Genomic DNA, 5,667 nt, shown 5'->3' on the forward strand with positions numbered 1-5,667 from the left:
TGGGAGGAGTAAACAGAACAGAATGTTGGGAGGAAGAGGAAGTGAGCTCAGAGGCCATGCTCCCCTCTCCTGGGCAGACGCATGAAGCTCAGAACCAGGATGGATGTAGGCTAGAATCTTTCCCGGTAAGACTGATGCTACACAGATTATTAGAGATGGGTTAATCAGGATATGAGAACTAGCCTATAAGGGCTAGAGTTAATGGGCCAAGCAGTGTTTAAAAGAATACAGTTTGTGTGTTGTTATTTCTGGTGTAAAGCTAGCCATGCGGGAGCCAGGCGGAAAGAAAAGCAGGCCCGCAGCTCCTTCAACAGAGAATAGTCCATTCATATCTCTCCTCAGGTCTAGAGAAATTAACTGTAGAAATGGAAAAGGCAAACTTTTCACAATCCTCCTCATGAAGAAGAATTGAGAAGAAGCAGTCCTGTTTAGATCAATTACAGTGAGGTAAAACTGGGAGAGAATAGCTGGGACCCAAGGTAAGCCCCATAAAGAGACCCCTACTATCTCCATAAAGGCATTGATTATTCATAGGTCCTATAGCATTCTCCCGGACCCATGAGGCTTACATATCAGAAACACAGGGCAGTTCCAGGGACTCATCGAAGGCCTTATCCACCCCTGTTTAAGTAGATTTCTGGTGATTTCCTTGAGCATCTTAAGTTTAAGTTCAGATAATAGCCACTGCTCCACCCATGCCAACTTACACTTTTGGGGATGAATCCAGGTGTCAGGGATCTGCCCTGATGACACCTTGCTCATTTTTATCATCATAAAATGCTAAGTGGTCAGAGGTAATAACAGCATCCATTTATCCTAACAAATCTTGTCCCAGGAGGTTTGCAAGAAACCTTGGGAAGATCAGAGCCCTGAACTTTCTTCTGTCTCTGTCCAGCCCAGCCCAAGTTATGGGATTGACAATTTCTTGAGACATAGACCTTCCCCCAACCCCTGTTATAGCAGCCTAGTTATGAGATCAAAGCTGGTCAGGACCTCTTCCTTTCTGAGGACTATTCCTGTCAGCTCCCATGTCTATCAGACATTGAAATCTTTGTCCCCGAAAGATCATAGTTATATTGGATCAGAATCCCTTTACCACTGGAATGGTCCAGTTAACTGAAGGTGCATCTTTCCTTCCTTTGGTTAAGGGAGTTGGAAGACGTCCCTCAATCTAGGCTAAAGGTTTATTTGCAAAGGGTTTGCCATTTATATCAAATTTGGACTGGATTTCTGAGCCCCAATGTGCCCCTTTTGTAGCGAGGGTAGGGAGATGGAGGAGGGTCCCTTCTGCCCCTAGGTCTTATTGCCCCTTTGTGGGCAATGCATCTTAAAATGCCCCAGTTGACAACATAAGAAATATTTCCCAGGTGTTTGCTTTTGCTGTCCAGCCACAAGGGCTTGAGTAATAGAAGAGGCGAGAGTTTGAGTCTGGGCCTGAAAGGCCATCATGAGAGTCTTGTTGGTATGTGACTGGGTCCCAGCATTCTGTGATGGTACAACCTAAGGCCAGCACAAGGCATCCTAGTTTTTTTGTTTATACCTTCCCAGACGAGGAGCTTAGTAAATTGGTCTCTAAGTCTACTGGAGGGCAATTTTCTCTCAAGGCTGGTCTGCACACTGACAATAAAAACTGGAAGCAGCTCCTCCGTGTTTTGCATCGTGTCTGCTATAGGTGATTCAGTGGGTCCTTCCTCTAGCATGGCCCAGGCCTCCAGGCCTGCTTGTCTAACTTGGTCCTGATACAGAACCACAATCCTGGTTTGTTGGACTCCAGTGGAAATGGCTTCCCCTGTACCAGATAGCATTGAATAAGAGGTGGGAACTGGGGGTCAGACACTCTATTGAACTCTGCCCTTGTGTGATAGGCCTCCTTAAAGAAGGCTGTTCATTTAGCATATTGGGATCCCCCAGGGTGGCCAAGACTAGGGGGCAACATTGACCAGGAAGTCTTGAGTCCATAAACCTTAGCCTTATAGTCCTCAGCATAAGTATCCCCAGGATGCTATGCCCTATATTCCTCCTAGAGGCTGGTATATTCATTCCCTCCTGGCAAGGATGGAGCCCCCTTTTTTGTCCCATTTACATCTCCCATTTTATTCTCTCCCAGGGTGGCTGGGGACATAAGAAGGTAGCCACTCATCATTACAGACATTATCTATTTTCTTTTTGGTCTTTGCCACTTCCTGCCATATTCCTTCCTCCTGGAAGTGCTCTTCAGTAAATTGCACCCATTTTTTATCTTCACTTTTTATGTTTCCTTTTCTCCCTTCTTTTGATTAATTTGTTACTTTTGGATCCTTCAGACCTCTCCCAATTGAACTTTGGCCATTTTCTGCACCTCCTCATCCGTCTCCTTTCCTGACGTTATGTTACCCATTGTGAGGTCCTCCTCACCTTGAGACCACTTTGACCTGGGACCCTGCCTCATGTTCTGGTGCCAGTTGCTAGGTTTCCTTGTGACTCCTTATTCCCCAGGGAAAGGTGAATGTGCTATTTGCCCATTCCACAATCCTACAATGCAGGACAATCACATGTGATAGGGAGTAGAGTAAAACCAAGTACTCAGTTTATTACTGTGAGGGTCTGCTTATAAAGGTTAAGTGAGATCCTGTGATGTGGGGATACCTACAGCAAATGAGAGGCAGCCAAATACTCCCTCTACCTAGTTTTTGCTATCTCATTTTCATTTAAACTCTAGCCAGGCTTTTCTCTGTCCAACAGGCTTCAAAGTATAGGCTCTGAACTCGAGCCAGGCTTTTTTTCTATCCCATAACCCTCTAGGTACAGGCCCTGAGATAATTTTGGTCTAACAAAAGGTGTCAGAGTTTTTTTTTTTGGTGTTAGGGAAATTAAGCTGTCACAGAAACATTTTTGGTTGGTCCTTTTGAAACTGGAGGTCACTGTTGGTGTGTTGTGATTAGCAAGGAGTGTGAGTCATTATTTACCATGCTTTTGATACACTGACAGGTTGTTTCGGCCAATTTTGCTTGTTCATTGTGATTTTGTATGTGCTTGCTTGTGCTATTCTCCTGCATCACTTATAAGATACTGGTACTTAGCATCATATTATTTTCATTTAGCAGAGTAATAGTAGTAGGTCCTGCTCTAGGGCCTATGACTTATCTACTAATTAGTTCTGGACCTCCATATGGGTTCCAGTTATGGGTAAGTTAGGCCTTAAATCCATTAGAGAAATGGTTGGCTATACAAACTAAATAACAACTAATAAAAACTCAGAGAGAAATTTGGATTCAACTTAAAGATACAAAAACCAAAGCAGCCAGTCATTTGCTCTTACCTCATTAGAAACTCACTAGTTGGCAAGAACTGTTCTCAGTGATTTCGTGCATGTATTTTTTTTTCTATAATTTTTATGAGATCCCTATTTGAGATGCTTGAATTTAAAAGCTGCAAGCATCAGGATACAGAACATTTTCCTTCTGCAAGTTAGAATGAGAACCTCCGTAAAGGGTGATTCTTGAATTACTATACTTAAACTTAATGGAAATACTGTAATATTTCTATTTTTCTACAAATAGCAAATAAGTAAAAATATGTAATGACATAAACAAATTCTTCTAAAATTAGGAGCTGACAAGAAATACACACTCATTCTCAAATTTAAAGCTGAAGACAGTGATCTATTGACAAAATTAGAGCTGGACAAATATGTTTTAAATGCCTTAAAATTTATAAAGGAAGAAATTAGAACATGATCAAACATTAGGTCTGTTAGCTTATTGGAACACAGTTTACGAATGAAGTTGTATAAAAATTTTGAATGCTTGTGAAGAACTGCATAAAAACAAGACAAGAGTGTTGTGACTTCAGTTTCTTCAAAACAAAATTGTTCTTGCAATGTGATTTCATGCTCAGTCCGGCATAGCAGATAGGAATCAATTTACTTCAACTGCTGTTATTCATATGCATCCATGGAAAAACAAATTTTTGCCACATGTAGCTTGCATTTATGATTTAGCACTTTACTCATGCCATTCTTTATTTACTACACATTATATTATTACAATCTTTTCAAAAAAAGAAAATGCAACATTGTAAACAACAACAACAAATAAAATTTACTGGTAATACAAATTCTTATGAAATTTTCTGTGATACCATAAGAAATTAAAGAAACCAATTAAATATTTAGAAACATTCAACATCAAAAATTTAAATCTACCTGTATCTTTGTAGCCCCTGAAAAGCTAAAAACTCTTATTTCAAAAAGGAATTTTTTTTACAAATAATCTCATCAGTTACAGAAAAATCTGCATAGTTTTTATACTGAAGCTAATATTGAGCTGCACTTGAATTTCACATTCTTAGCAAAATCATTACCTGAGCACATATACTCCATGTAGTTTAGAACAGCCATTTATTAGTCATCCACTTCTTCCTCCTGTTTTTCATCTACTTCATTTTTCTTCTTTGAGCCTGTTGGCCAAAGAGGACCCTGCTTTCTTGCTATACTTTTGCCCTTGGCACAGTGTATAACAATGTCTTTTAAATACTTCCTTAATTTAACCATTTTTTTGCTCATTCAGTTGTTTATCTTTGGGAGACTGTTCAGTCCATATCTCACCCATTTTTTGCATTATCTCCAATACATAGGACTGGGTGTTCACTTTTGATCTTTGTGCAATATTTAGAGCAAAACAGGAAGAAGGCAGATGGTGGTCTTTTAGAGCATTTGCATCTATTTTTCTTTCCTTTCTTATCACCTTTAGAAGGAACAAAGTTCTACATCTCCCTGTCATAATAAGTTTTGTCATTCCAGGCCAAATCGTCAAACTGCCACTTTTCCTTTGCAAATATGACCTTCCAGTGCTCTGAGCATTTCTCTGAGAACTTGGCAAAGTTGACTGAGGAGTCAGGGTTTTCCTTCTTGTGCTCTACACAGCAGATCTGCATGAATAATGCATAGGAGAATATTTTGCCTCACAGCTTGTTGGGGTCTCCTTTGCCCATGTTGAAGGTGCTCTGTCTACCTGCTGATAGTAAGCTCTTCCCTCAGAGCCCAACAGAGATAGATACTCCCTTCCCCAAGCTCTTGCAAGAACTGGTTTATCGCTAATATGGCCTGCAGCCTCTTATTTTGCTCATGTAATTTTTCTTAAACCTTAGAGTATAAATTGCATAATGCCTTGAATAAAGCTGGCAGTTGTGTGGGGTTTTGATTTGCCTAATTTTCAGGCTTTTCTCTAAAGGAGTAAGTCACAAAACATTCCCACACCAGTTTGGAATTATGATTAATAAAAAAGTTATTTATTGAAAGGGAAAAACATAGAGATCACCGTCCTAGACAACAGCCCTCTGCACAATCAGGAAAAGAGTCTGGTAGCCTGAAGTGGAGTCCGACGCAAGAGAGGGAGTGAATGGCTACCGCTACTTTTTCAATCCAAGGAGACCATGCCTAAGTGGACTGGTATCTTAAAGGCTATTGGCTGAAAGAGCTGAAGGAGCTCCCGTAGCACCTCCTCCTTTTGTTTAAGTAAGAGACTTCTAAACCTACTACATAATTATATACAGTAAGAGAATATATCCTATTCTAACTAGCTTAAGTCTTGTTTAATAAATAACTTGCCCAAGTCATGAGAGGAGACTAACTATGTTTACCTAATCTTCAACCCCATCAAGGATCTGAGAAGGGAAATATTGTTACTT

The 5,667-nt window shown here is 40.3% G+C and overlaps 1 pseudogene; it reads right to left on the bottom strand.

Moving 5' to 3' along the window:
* Window positions 1-4,381: 4,381 nt before the first annotated feature.
* LOC106144087 lies at window positions 4,382-4,971 on the bottom strand (annotated as a pseudogene).
* Window positions 4,972-5,667: the final 696 nt, after the last annotated feature.

Source organism: Microtus ochrogaster, chromosome X (genome assembly GCF_000317375.1).
Source record: "Microtus ochrogaster isolate Prairie Vole_2 chromosome X, MicOch1.0, whole genome shotgun sequence".
Classification (NCBI taxonomy): Eukaryota; Metazoa; Chordata; class Mammalia; order Rodentia; family Cricetidae; genus Microtus; species Microtus ochrogaster.